The sequence below is a fragment of the Papaver somniferum genome, chromosome 8, assembly GCF_003573695.1.
Source record: "Papaver somniferum cultivar HN1 chromosome 8, ASM357369v1, whole genome shotgun sequence".
Taxonomy (NCBI): domain Eukaryota; kingdom Viridiplantae; phylum Streptophyta; class Magnoliopsida; order Ranunculales; family Papaveraceae; genus Papaver; species Papaver somniferum.
This window is the reverse complement of record NC_039365.1, coordinates 15,135,325-15,150,236: the sequence shown is the minus strand read 5'-3', so window position 1 is coordinate 15,150,236 and position 14,912 is coordinate 15,135,325. Positions and strand designations below refer to the sequence as shown.

The following is a 14,912-nucleotide window of genomic DNA, read 5'->3' as shown; positions in this document are numbered from 1 at the left end:
TTGGCACTGTAGTGCTGCTGGCATGGTTTGCATGCCTTGGCGCGGAGATGTGGTTGGCATGGTATGCCATTGGCACTGTGGTGTGGCTGGCATGGTTGGGATGCCTTGGCGTGGAGATGTGGTTGGCATGGTATTCCATTGGCACCGTGGTGCGGCTGGCATAGTTGGCATGCCTTGGCGCGGATATATGGCTGGGATGGTATGCCATTGGCACTGTGGTGCGGCTGGCATGGTTGTCATGCCTTGGCGCGGAGATGTGGCTGGCATGGTATGCCATTGGCACTGTGGTGCGGCTTGCATGGTTGGCATTCCTTGGCGCGGAGATGTGGCTGGCATGGTATTGCATTGGCACTGTGGTGCGCTGGCATTTTTGGCATGCCTTGGCACGGAGATGTGGCTGGCATGGTTGGCATGCCTTGGCGCAGAGATGTGGCTGGCATGGTATGCCATTGACACGTTTGGCTAGTATGCGTGGCTAGCATGTGTAGAGATGATGTCAGTCAGCACCGAGGGCTTTGCCGTGGAGCATGGCATATACGTAAAAAAATGTGCCCCGGTAATTTTACGCCGACATGTTGAACGGTTCAATAAATGTGCTAGTGGCGACATTATTACTCAAGTGTGACGTCACTATTTGACTAAGGTTTTACGATTTTAACCCTAAGCTAAAAATCACCATCAACACAAGGGTATTTTGAATATGTGGAGTGAAAGAAATACCAGACTTGGAAAAATTAATCATCTATTTTGAAGTACTGTCATAGTCCTCTAAGATAGTCAGCAGATGTTTGCTTTGGATAATATTGGCTTTAAAGAAGATCAAGCAGTCATCAGCAAAGAGAAGATGAATGATTTATCTTAAAGCCAAAGATAAGGCCTCTCTGTTCAGCATTTGACAGAATCCTTGAGAAAGATTCCATGCAAAGAACAAAAAGATAAGGGAATGGACATAAGGTTCCCTTGTCTAAGACCTATAGAAGGTTTAAAAGGTTTGCATGGAACACCATTAATAAGGATAGCAGATTGATCAGTACTTGTACATTGAAATACAAGATTGCACCAAGCCTCACAGAATCTCATTTTGCGAAAAATAGTAACGAGGAAATTCCATTCAAAAAGTTCAAAAGCCTTAGACATGTCTATTTTTAGGCCCATAAATCCAGTCTTTCTTTTATTTTTCCTTCTCATAACATGAACTATATCATGAGAAACAAACATGTTGTCTGAGATAAGACATTATTCGACAAGAGCATATTGATAAGGAGATATCAGCGTGTCAAGGAAGAGTTTTATCCTGTTAGCAATCACTTTATAAATTATTTTATAGACAATGTTACACAGACTAATAGACATGTAATCTCCAAGTCCGGATGGACGAAAGACTGTGGGGATTAGAAAAATATGTATCTGATTTAACTTAGTTAGTATATGGCCACTGCTTAACACCATAATTTTGATACGACACTTCAATTATACCATATTTCAAGAAATGCCTAACACCATAATTTGTGAACTCCAACTATTTGTTAATTTTCCTAGTAGAAGAAACATGTGTAAAGTTCAATTTCAATGATAAGTTTATAGTTAATGATGTCTTATTCAATCTGAGTTTGAGGAACTAGTATTTCTCCACGCCTATCACAAACCAAAATTCTGATTCAATAAGTAGGCAGTGTAATATGCTTGGATCATCATCACTAGATCAGTGTAGGAGCAACAAGGTATCAATAACATAGAATGTCCCAACTTGGTTGAATTGAAGTTCATGGAAATTGCAATGTCTCTATTTAGCTGACTGCAAATTTCATGTATGCACATGTTGGACCAAATTGAAAGGTAGTAGTTTGGTGATGTTTATTACATTAGAATATAACCACAGTCTGTTGATATCTGATATGATTTTTGAAGTGTTGTAGTAATAAAGATTCGAACTCTAAGACTTGCGAAGATTAATTTTAAAGATTTAATGAAAATAATAAATATAAACAAAAGCGAGAGTTACTGGGACTAGGATTCCACCAAATATTCAAATTCATGCGATTCACCTATTTATTCTAAACCATTATAGCTCATTCAATAAGAATTTTGACTCTATTTCTTTGCCTAAGGTAGATTCTTAAAATATTAATTGTAAATCTTAAGCATGGTATATCAAAAGAATTAATCCTTAGCATAAACCATCAAATGAAATGACAATTAATTAAAAAAAATCTTTTTCTAATTTTAATTTTATGCAAATAGTCATATAAATAATTAAATGAATTTACCACATGACGAATTTTGGTTTTCTCCGTCGTCCCAGTGTTGGGGTTTAGCTACTCATGATGTAGACACTCTCAAAATATTTTTTATATAGCTCAAATGGTGTTTACAATGAAGAAAAGGAGAAAAATAACATAAACCGCTAAACATGCGTTACAAACTCTCCCAACTCTCGATGCCCATCTATGACTCCAGTAAACTCATTATATAGTCTCAGCAGCCCCCAATATCTCTTATTCAATGCGCAAATATTCTCTCTTTACTCCATTATTCCCCACGGGAATATTTTCCATTATTATCACGCGATTCTAAGTTGTTTGATTCATCCCAAAACCCCCCATTAGACAGCCGCAAATATTAAAAGAATATCCTACGTAACTTCCTATTATAACTCAGAGAATCAAATCACTTAAACCCGAAAATATCTTCTTTTGACTTCTCTGCCAAATCATGGAGATTTTTATTCTCCTTCCCTTTTCTGTTACGTGTATATGAGTTGTTGAACTATCATCAGGATAATAACAAATCAAAACAGAATATCTTCTTTCCATTTCCTTCCATACAACTCCTCCAATCAATGCAGAATATACTCCCACGGCAAATCTTCTCCAAATTAGCATGTAATAACATAAACAATATCTTCACCTCTATTTTCTTCAAACCGAGAATATATTCTTCCTTTTACAAATCAAAGGCAATCACCGCTCCTCCCTTTATCCAATCCGGGAGTGCGAATAACAATTAGGATGCCCCCTAGTAATTGGGTACCCCTTATCCAACACTGAGAGTCCGGATAATATGTGTCCTCCGGGGTACAAAAACCACTTTTCGAGCAACTTTCTCCATAAGAGCTTATTTCATAAAAACACCTACAAACAAGTTTATTAGTGATAAAATGAGTACCAGCTAATGTATTTATGGAGGAAAATGCTTCGCACTTTCGTGCTCATCAATAGCGTACGTCGAATATTCTTGGTGTGATTTGAAGTTCCTGGGAATTACCAGATATCGATATATATTTTATATGCAATTTTTCTTAGGTTGGGTAAGTGCATATGAAAATACATGGACCCTTGATCAAATGTGTTTATTTCATGGGTTCCATTACCTGGCCAAAAGTTTTCTCTTACGCTAAGTTTTATGGACTAGATATTTAGCTGCTAGATTGGTCATCCACGTCAGCATGAGCAACCTCCTAAGTCCTATAAGATGACTAATCTAGCAACGAAACGATGAATGGAATAGCGCCCGACGCTGAACCAATCTTTTGCAGTCACTTCAGTTGCTTCTAAGTGAGCACCATTGACTGCGCTACAAACATTCTGACCCATGACTTCCTCCCTTGCAGCCACATCACCACATGTGTTGTTTGTCCCTACTCCCCAACGGTTGTAGTAGTCAAGGATTTATCTTCAACTGTAACATTGATGCCGTCTTTCTCTTTCAACATTACTACCTCTTGACTCACTGCAGTACCAACTTCCAAAACATCTCCTAATCTAAGAGGTGTTTCAACTGACCCCCCATTTGTATTCTTTACACAATTGCCAACAATCATACCCACTGATTCCTGGACTACCCTCTCTTTCATAGAACTAGTGAGTCTCTCAACCCTAACAGAAGTCTGAAATTGAGCTGGCTTGCAAACCTTTTTAGGAGTCCACTTACTTTTAATTTTCTTTGAACATGACTTCATAGTATGCCCAAAGACCATACAAACATCACACTTGGAGGGCTTCCATTGATATTCCACTGGAAGCTCCAAAGCAATTTTATTATCAATCAATAATGGGATGTTAGCAAGGTATGAGAATTCCAAATCAATTTCAACACAAACCCTTGCATATGCTACCTATTTTGTTTGATATACATTCATCTGCAAATAATGGTTTCCCAAGATAACTAGCAATCAATCCTAGGCCATCCTCATTCCACATATGGAGTGGAACCCCATAAATCCTTACCCAAATTGGAACTGATTTGATCTCTGAAATTGACTTCTCTAGCAAATGATTCCAAGGTCTCAAAGTAAATAGTTTGTCAGAGATATAGAAAGAACCAGTGTCTAGCACTAGCCTGCGATCTTCCTCATCATTGAAATCAAAGATAAAAGCGCAATCTCCATAAAGCTTAATACTTGCCTCCTTTTTGAATTTCCAAAGCTTGCACGCTGCAGCTTGGACTGCTGCAAAAGATGTTCTTTTCCCAACAAAAAAGCCTACTACCAAGTTTTCACATTTTCTCAAACCTTCCTGGAAGAGATCAGTTTGAGTAGCAACTTGAATCTTCCCATTTACTTCCACAGGAGGTGTAAACTTCAAAGAAGGCGGGGAGACAGTTTTTGGATTAGGTCAATTGTTAGGGTTTTCACCATTTCCCCCTTTTGATCCAATCACAGAAGAAGAACCATTGTTATTGGTAGCCTGTTCACCTATTACACTCACCATCATACCCGCATCTCCAATTGTTCCCGAAGAATTAGAAGATTGAGATTTCAAAGGAGGAAAATCCTCCAAACCAAACCCATGTCACTATCTGTACGCATCTGAAAAATGTCTCTCCAGCAATTGACCTTCAACCAAACTGGCTCAAACCTATAGAGGACTCGAAGAAGAATCAAAAACAAAAAGAATGATTGGTTTTGGTTGAGAGATTTGAGAGAAATCGAAAAATTAAAATTCCAGGGTTGGGTTATTCAAAATCGCCTAAATCTCCTTTTTCTCTCTCATCTTTTTTCTGTTAAGGAGCAGGGAAGAGTGCTTGACTTGAACATGTTGAATAGTATTCACCTTACTGTACATGTTTTTGCATTTTAAATATTAGGTGTTGCTAATTAATAATATGATATGTGCTTGCAAATATTGTATTTCTAAAACCAGTAAAGCTATTTGAGAAATAAGAGAGTAACAATGTCTCCCGTTTTGTGGGTTGCAAGGAAGTCTCTGACATGGTGTTTTCATATTATAATTTCGCACAATTGTTGTATCCCAGTGAAGCCTGAAAAATAATAACTGTTTGTACCCTCTTTCTGATGATAATTTTCAATACAATTGTTGCAGTGTGTTATTGTAAAATTACTATATAATATTGAAGGGGAAGAGTTCGTGTTTTTTTTTTTTAGCAAAACAGCAAGCACATCGCGCGTGTGATTAGGCTAGTATGCATTACAAAATCAAGTTTGTAACACAAATCTATAACAAACCCACATGTCCTTGCTTATAGTAACCATAATCGACCATATAACTGCTGCAGCAGTAGAGGCCGCCGACGACGACAAAGAAATGCATGATGTGCCATGACGAGTGACGACTCATCTTCTTCCAGCTCATTTCTGTAAACAAACTTGCTCATTTCTGTAAACAAACTTTTGAGTCTTGTTAGTACCGTGTGCTTGCCATTGCATTTTATATACAATATATAATTCATAAGCCTATCTAGTTAATCTATGCCAGTAAATATATATATACATGGAGATAACAACGAAAACAAGGATCGGTAGATTAGATAACTTGGTCGTGTTCTTAACACATGAATTAACAAGGATTGATCAAAATTTGACAAGAATCCTTTCGACAGAAACAATCACATTTAATTAGTAGGAGTCACAAAACCGCCCATTTAAAACAAAACAACGGCATGGCTTTCATAGTTTGTGTAGAGTGATCGATTTATATGTACAGGTAAGTTGGTCTTTAGTTTCCACGTGTTTAGCCTCATGCATGATATCAAACAGGTGTAACAAGGTTTCAAAGCGTGATATCCTTGTCCGCCTCTATGTAGTCTACTATGCCTCTCTCTCGTTCTCTAAATGTTACTCACTCCACGATCAAGTTTTATTGCGGGATATGTCAGCAGGACATGATTCAGAGGCTAAGAAGCATGAGATACGGTCGTTTGGACCTTTGGGGAAGTTTGAACCCGAGAAAATAGGTTGTTACCATCGATTTGATGATGGAGTGGATTAAGAAATGTTTTAGAAGTTGTGAAGCTTTAAAAAAATGGGTTTATATGGGAACTATAACTGATGTAGTTGAATTTGAAGGAAAGCTGTGAAGAAGTTTAAGATTGTAATTCAAACGAATAAGAAAACAGGTGTGGGTCCAGAATCGTTACCCGAATACCCATCATCTTCCAAACCGGATCAGGTCCGAACTACTGGTAATGTTCTGTTTTTTTTTTCTTTATTGATCAGTCTCTGTTCCTTACTGAGATTTAATATCGTGCTATTAGACTGTAATAGGTACTATTTATGAATTGGGTATGATTAAAATCGTTGTAGTATAGAAACTGAGTATGAATTGGTTGTGATTTGGTCGATCAACTTTTTTTCTTCTGAAATTTCAATCTGGAAATTATTTAATCAGAGATAATATTTCTAGAAATTTGTTTCAATTTATGATAGATACGATCATTAATATATGTAGACAGAAAAAAATTTAAAGAAAAACGATTCGATCAATTTTGAGAAATCAAATTATATTGTGAAACTCAACTCTGACGACTATGAAACTGTGACAGATTACATGTAAGAAACCATATAGATGTCATCCTTAGCAGTCGGACGACTAAAATACCATACAGTTCAAAGACATAATTTCTACCAAAGTGTAATTGATCATGAAGTAGAACAAATTTCTATCAAAGTAGAACAAATTTGCAAACAAACTACTATAAATTCATCATGAAACTCGTCTAACCCTAAATTTTCCAGTTAGAGAATAAAATCCACAACGTACGAATGATAGAACTACCAAAGTGTTCTGTTGCAACCCATCATGCTTAGAATATAATCTACTTGGTTTACATGCATTCACTGGAAACATCAATCACTCACCCACGACAAAATGAGATGCTAACAACTACCTCAGAAACATGATTTTAACTAGAAATGGAATGATAAGAAGAATAAAAATTTAAGAATGACCAGGGAGAAATTTATACCTAAGTTAGTACAATGTGTTGAAGGTGAGGGCTTTCAGAACTCAGGGGAATTTTGGGTTGAAGGAGAACAGTATAGAGAGTGAGATGGTAGAGACGTACTGGAAACTACAACTGTTCAAGTATATATTTATATAGAGGGGAACTCTTTATAAAGCAAGATGTCACTACCATTTTTTATCTTTTACTTAATGACTGCTAACCCACCCTGACTAGGCAGTAAGTAGTAGTAGCCTCAGTTTTTTTTTACTTTTTTACTTTCTATCTCATCATCATTCATCGCTTGTTTAATTCTCTGATGTGCATTAAAATAAAGGGACCCTTCAACTACCAAAGGAAACGAGGGTTATAACTAGCTTCAACTTAATTGCATGTTTGCACGTGTATTTATTCCTGTACAACAACTCCAAACCAAATCTCTTACCATATATATATATATGTATATATATATTCACCTTAAAGAGCAAAATGCCCGAGAAATTTAATACATCATTTAAGATACCAAGATTTGAATTTTGAAACCATGGCCTCTAAGCAAATTGGTCATATCTACATAAATTAAATTATCCTCCAACATTAAAACATTCTATATGTACGTAACCAATTTTCACCAACTAATTTCATTTTGGTTATGTCCTATTTTCAGGAGCTAGAACTAATTGTATCCACGTATTTCCTAGACCCAGACTATGTCACAACTTCTTAGTTTAGGGTTTCTAGTTGAAATGGTGTTAGTGTGTGTACGCTTCCAGGTAGTTTCTACTTAAACCTTGGCTGAGGCCATGAAATGGTACTTCTACACGCCACCCACTTTCGCAGAAACAACAAAACTGAGCCAGAATTGATTTTTACCAGCTGCGAATGCTAAATATATAGCTCTTTGATATGGGGCAAATGTCACATCTATTTATTACTTTATTATCATTTTTGTTTTACTGACTAAGCAGTACCCTCAAAGTTTTACCTCTTTACTTTTCATCTCATCACTTGCCAACAGTTCATAAAGAAAGCTAAAATTATAATGTTTGTGGCGTCTCACGACGTTTGGTTTAGACTCGCACTTTTAACTGAACAACCAAGTTTAGGATCAAATAAGTATAAGTTTGGTGAGCTAATCTCAAATTGTATTCACTCAACTTGAACAAAAAAAAACGTTAACAATTAACAAAAGAGGAATATCAAACTTCTTAGTACATTTAATGCCTTTTGTTGGCTTGTAATTCTAGCTCCATGGGTACAACCCATATTTCTATAAACATCTAAAGGCTATTAAAACCTACTAACCTCCATTTGGATCAAGGGGGGGAAAATAAAGTGCATATAGTCAGTTCCTTCAAGACTGATACAGGTAAAAAAGAACAATAATTGCCACCAAATTCGGTAAAGTACATGCAAATGTTATCAGTTTTTGTTTCTGCTCAAGTACCATGTTTTTTCCTTTTCTTTGAATGCAGACAACCCCCACATCATACTGAAGCGCAAGAAGGAATCACCACAAGAAAAATATTTGATCCCGGTGTCCAAGACTTGAATGTAAAAAGGTTGATTACGATGCCCATTAAACCCACTTGAACTTGAAAATTGATATGTATATGTTGGAATCTTATAACAATAGAAGAAACGTCAGATGTATTAAACAACAAATATAAAGAACCATATCAAACAACTCTACCACGAATAAATTGATGAGGGTAGAATCACAGGTTCAACAAGCTGTCCTTAACACATTAGTTTGCGGGTATATTTTGAAGTAATGCTAAACCCCAACGTGCGAAGATGTGTCCAGGATAAGACTGCCCGATATAACTTGAGTTAACACAACGCAAGTTAACCACTCTTGAACTCAGCAACATGGATGGAAGTAAAACGCCGCACAAAAAACAAGAAGAAGAAGAAAAGTAGACCTAGAGATAGTCGCTGCTTGTGTGTTTTGAAAACAGAATTTCGAGTCATATTTATAGGATGAGATACTTGCAAATCAAGTTAGGTATTTTTGGATTTGTCGCCAAAAATAAATACGAGTAGAAGAGGAACTTGATGCATGGTATACGTGCATGGGCATGGGTCGAAACATATATTTTTCGTCCCACACGCTCCAACCACATTGTTTTACAACATATCCATGAGCACATGGTTATATAGTGGAGCACCTCTTTAGTTTTCCACAATGTGGGACTAAAGGTTCCATTTCATTCACTCAAAAATGAGTGAGTATCGTTAAACCCTTAGGTCATGAGATCAAACCACACCAAGAACAAAAATCCATTTATTAAATAACTCATTTTCTCCAACAAATATAGGTAGCTAGGTTGATATTGATGCGTAGTTATTTTTAGGGTCTTTGAATTTTACTTCTTTCCTGGAAACAGTAATAAATAAAAAGAGGATTTTTGTTATAGGGAAAGTTGATTTGTTTAGGTGGAAGCATTTACTATAATTGACTTTTAGAAATTATCTAGTATTACCGGTTTATCAAACCCATATCCTAACAGACCGTAGCATCCGAGTAGAGAATCATTACGCTCAAAGTGAAAGAAACGTATATTGGACATTGGGTTTGCAAGAAAATTTAGTTTTTGGTTTTTGGAATTTCGTTCATATGGATGTGAATTTTTCTTTGCAAGCACGATGGTGTTTGATCAAATGTCTCACTGATTTCCATGAGTGAATTTTTGTCCGACATGTTAGATTACCTATATCAACCACTAAATTAGATATTAAAGTTTAAAGATTGGGCTATTCATCCTCATCACCATCCAAGGAAGCAATTGAGATAGAGACGAAAAGAGATTACTGTTTCGTTGTTCTGTGTACAAGACTTCGTTGTTCTCCTTTACCATTATCGCTCCAATTGGCATCATTCATCCTAGGAATTATTCGTTATTCATCCTCATCACCATTATTCATGTTATTTTTTGTGAAAACTTTTTGGACAGAAAATGATAACATTCAATCATGAAAATGATTTGGGGTTAATCATGCGTGTTCTATATTAGCTCCAATGTAAGATTAGGTTAAGACGGATCAAAAAGAAAGAAAAAGAAGTTGTGGACAAAATGGTAAATTCAGTATTTTGATAAGGGGAAAGACATTTCTTTTACTCCACCCCTTGAATGACCCTAAGTCAAATATACCATAGTCAAATAATTTTAGCTTTCACTCAAAGCAAATCAGCTTTTTCTACAACAAAAATCAAAAAGAGAGGTTTGAAAAATATAACTAGTTGTATTTTTTACCAATTTTCCATAAAGATACCAGGGGGTCAATTTCGAAGAAATTGAGTCATTAATTATTGCCAGCTAATGGTGGAAAATAACGGTGGAAAATAGTGGGAGTTAGGAGGCATTTTCGGGACCAGGTGGTGGTATTTTCTTTTCGATTTTTCTAAGGAAGTGGCACATGTAAAGTACGAGGAATAAATTACTGCTACGGGGAACTAAATAGAAATATTGTCACATCATATCTGTCTTTTCATCTTTTGGACCGTGAACGTACATAGAGTGGACAGTACGGAATGAGAGAATAAGATAGGGGCCACCTTAATCCATTTCTTGTTAAACCAACGGGTTGTGAAGGACACACCCGCGAGATATACGAGGAATTTGTTGTTTGGTCCACTAAACTCGATCCGGGTTAATCTGTAGTCCAGTGGAAAAATATTTTTAATCCTTGATCCAAAAATATAAAAATGACTAGCATACCCATCATCCAAAAACGTGTGAACCAAAAATACGATATCTTTTTCGTCTCTGTATTGTGAGTTCTCCTGTATTGTTTTTCTTCTCCATTAACTTTCTTTCTCTCTAACCTAAAACATCATGTGCTATTAATATTTTCCCTATCGATTCATATCTGATTAAGGTACAAAGTAAGATTTTAGGGTTTCCGACGTGATTGATCGATCTCGCCGTTTTTATGCTTTTATATTTCATTGTTTTTCAAATCTAGGTCGTTAGCCATTAATATTTTTCCTATCGATTCATATATGATTAAGGTACGCAATAATATTTAAGGGTTTTCCAGGTGATTGATCGATATCACTGTTTTTATGCTTTTATGTTTCAACTTTTGTCAAATCTAGGGTTTCAATGATGCAATATTGGGGATTTTTGATAACTTAGTTAAAATTTGAATACTTGCTGCATGATTGTGTTTCTACAACAGTTTAACTAATTTTTTCAAATTAGTTAAACTTCCACTGGATTATTGTGTTTTGGCTCATAACTGTTTAATACTTGTTGTAGTTAATGAAGATTATTTGATGATGCAGTTGAAGTCTCTACCATATTCAACTGGGAGTTGCTTCTTATCGGAAGAATTACAAGTAAATTGTTCAAAACAAATCCTTTTCTGATTCTTCAGTTTTAAGTCATTCATTTTACATTTCTATTTTTCTGTTCTGAGGACATGTCAATATGTACTGCATACAAATCTCTAATTTATGTTTGATTATGATTCTGCCATACATATCTATATGTATATGTAGGGAAAAAGTGATCTGTTAAGCAGTACATGTCAATATGTATTGTATAGAAACCGCTAATTTATGCTCGAATATGATCATATGTACATATCATTACGTGTTGTACGAACCCATACTTTATGCTTGAATAGATCCTGCAATACCTATCGCTATATACATAAGAAAAAAGTGATTCACTAACGCAATACAAATCAATATATATTGTATATAAAACCCTAGTTTGTTTGAATATGACCCTGCAGTACATATGCGTATGTAAGTAGGGAAAAAGTGGTTTGTTATGCACTACATGTCAATATGTAAACCCCTGGTTTGTACTTGAATGTGATTCTATAGTTGTGTTTTAGGTAAAAGGTGATTCGTTGATCCAGTACATATCATTATATACTGTATGAACCCCTAGTTTATGCTTGAATATGTACATATGAATAATCCCTAGTTTATGTTTGGGTATGATCCTGCAGTATATTTCTGTATGTGTTTAGGGGAAAAGTGATATGGTTATGAAGTAAATGTCAATATGTATTGTATACAAATTGATCCTACCATACGAATCAAATTGAGTTTAAAGCCAAGTCAAACAAGGGATGGAGCCTGCTAACAATAACTTCTTTTAAGTTTGGGAAACTACAATTCTCCTTATTCATTAAATCTAATATTTACAAACTTTTTTCTTAAGTACAATGTTGCGACATTTCTATGATAAGCTTTTTGACACGGGTGATCCAGTATTTTCTAGTAAACCATTATTTTTTTGATATACCTTTATGTTCTTTTGAAGTGCAAGATGGGTTTTCTTCTCCGTCTTCCTCATTTTCTGTCTTTGATATTTCAGGAAGTTCGAGGGCAGTTCGGAGGATTAATCTATACGGGGATGAGTTGTTTTATGCGAGGATGTAAGACAGAGCTTTATCCCTTGTTTAGCAGCAAAATGTGGTGCAATACTTCCTTGGCACTCTGTTTTCTGGAAAGGCAAGTTCAGGCTCTTAACTTAGATGCCCATGTACTTAATGCACAAAGATGGAGCCATGATGTTCGTGGATGTTGTTGTAGGTAAACTAATGGATACATGATGTTCATGGATGTTGTTGTAGGTTTATTTTGCGCATTCTTCTCAACGCAAAATGCCGAAAAAACTGCAACTTTTACTCAGAACTTTTCTATTACAAAAGGTTATGTAAAAAATACCAATTTTCTCCGGTACTTATAATTCTGCTACATACTAATCATATGCATTAACCTAATATAAAAATACTATGAAAAAATATAAATCCTTATCTACTTGTAGTAGATATCTTCTTGTAGTGTAAAGCCTGGCACGCAAAAGAAAATTCTGCCAAAAATATAACTTAGCCGTCTTTAGTACGTATTGATATGTGATGGTGATAACCCAGTACATATCGATATGTATTGGGTATCAGACGCTTCAAATTGATGTGTGATGAGATAATCCTCCCGTCTTTCAGGCTTGATGCCTGCAAATTTTCCAACTTTTGTAGTTGATCTTTATAGCCACAGACTCTGTGAGTCTTCCACTGTTACAAATAGATCGTGTATTTCTCTGAAACATAACAGGAGTTCCACGGGCATCTGACGACGAAACGGCTTCCACGACCATTTCACATGTTATGCCCACAGGTCGCGAAATTCTTTGTTCTTACAAACACCACCATTCATGCCACCCCCAATTGGATATATTCAAAACATTCAGATGCAGAGACAAAACAATATCTAACAAAATTAACCAGGTAACCTAAAGAATACTTCCTGCTTATTTGTTACTTTCCATTGGGAGATTATCTAATGGTGTCTGCAATCAATTTAAACCCCGGAAAAATTTAAAATCAAAACAGAAAACCGCAATATGTATACACATGTGCTAAATATACTGTAATGTACTGAATAAAACTTAGTAGATATCAATATGTAATGAGGGAGAGTAGTAGATATCGACTGAAAACCTAGTCGATACCTATATATACTGAGTGAAAACCTAGTAGATATCAATATGTACTGAATGAAAATCTAGTAGATGTCTATATGTACTCAATGAAACCTAGTATATTTTTATTGTCATGTGTAGAATTAATCACAGTTTCTGCAAAGAATGATAAAAATATCATTCCCTATTCCTCCGAGCTTTGAGGGATGGAAATTTAAAGTGTTATCTTACCGGATACTGGTCAGACCAAGTAACTTAATACCCTTGCGAGAAACTTGTAATACTCTTTGGTTACCCAAGTACTCAATGGCATTGAACCTATGACAGTAAGTAAGACCATACAGAACTGGAATCTTCGCGAGGAATGCTCTACAGTAAGAATCACGGAAACATATCCAATCTCTGAAAATATAAAAAAAAAACATGAAACATTAGAATCTATAGTATTAAGTAAGTACACTGTTTCTGGTAGATATTGATATGTACTGAGCAAAGCTAGTTGATATTACTCGGTACATATTTATGGGACATACAAATTAACTAAGTTGAGGGCACTAAATAGATCTTCTTCCTATCATATGTCAACTTCCCCAAGTTGTACCTCTTGCTGGCCCTCGGGTTTTCTTTGAAGTAGTACATATTGTTATGTAGAAAGTAAGAACCAAATACATATTGTTATATAAAGAGAAAGAACCCAGTACATACTGATATGTACAAAGTCAAAACACAATACATACTGATATGTACTGGGTGAAAGCCTATTATATATATAATTGATATGTACCGCGTGGAAATTTTGTAGATATCACATTTGAAAACTACATACAGTTGAAGTACACCATAAATCAAAGACATTTTACAATTGAAGTACACCATAAATCAAAAACATTTTAGAGTTGGACTTCAGGAATTTAAGTAGTAGCTAGCATTAGGGGGTAGGAAATTACATGCAATGGATTTTTTTTTGCTCAGCCACAACAGTCACAGGTGGTATTCCCACCTCTCGTTGTTGAATAGTTTCACCGACACAAACAACCACTTTCAATTTTCTAGAGTGTGTATATGTAACTTTCTCTCCGACGAACGGCACAACCATATTTCAAAAACAACAAAAGAACAACCTGCAAAAACAACAAAAGAACCAAATTATAATTGCTTTTCATCACAAAAACAAACACATATGTGGCAACCACTACAGATGCAGAACATACATATTAATTTCAGTACATCATACTGTTGAATAATATACACCATCATATCAAACCTACGTAAAAAAAAGGCCTAATT

General features: G+C 35.6%; 1 long non-coding RNA gene across 1 annotated transcript; it reads right to left on the bottom strand.

The window, feature by feature from the left end:
• Positions 1-5,260: 5,260 nt before the first annotated feature.
• Positions 5,261-7,309, bottom strand: LOC113304010. Its single transcript, XR_003337979.1, has 2 exons — positions 7,204-7,309; positions 5,261-5,615 (listed from the first exon to the last, which is right to left on the bottom strand). It is a non-coding gene; the product is annotated as an uncharacterized LOC113304010 (long non-coding RNA).
• Positions 7,310-14,912: the final 7,603 nt, after the last annotated feature.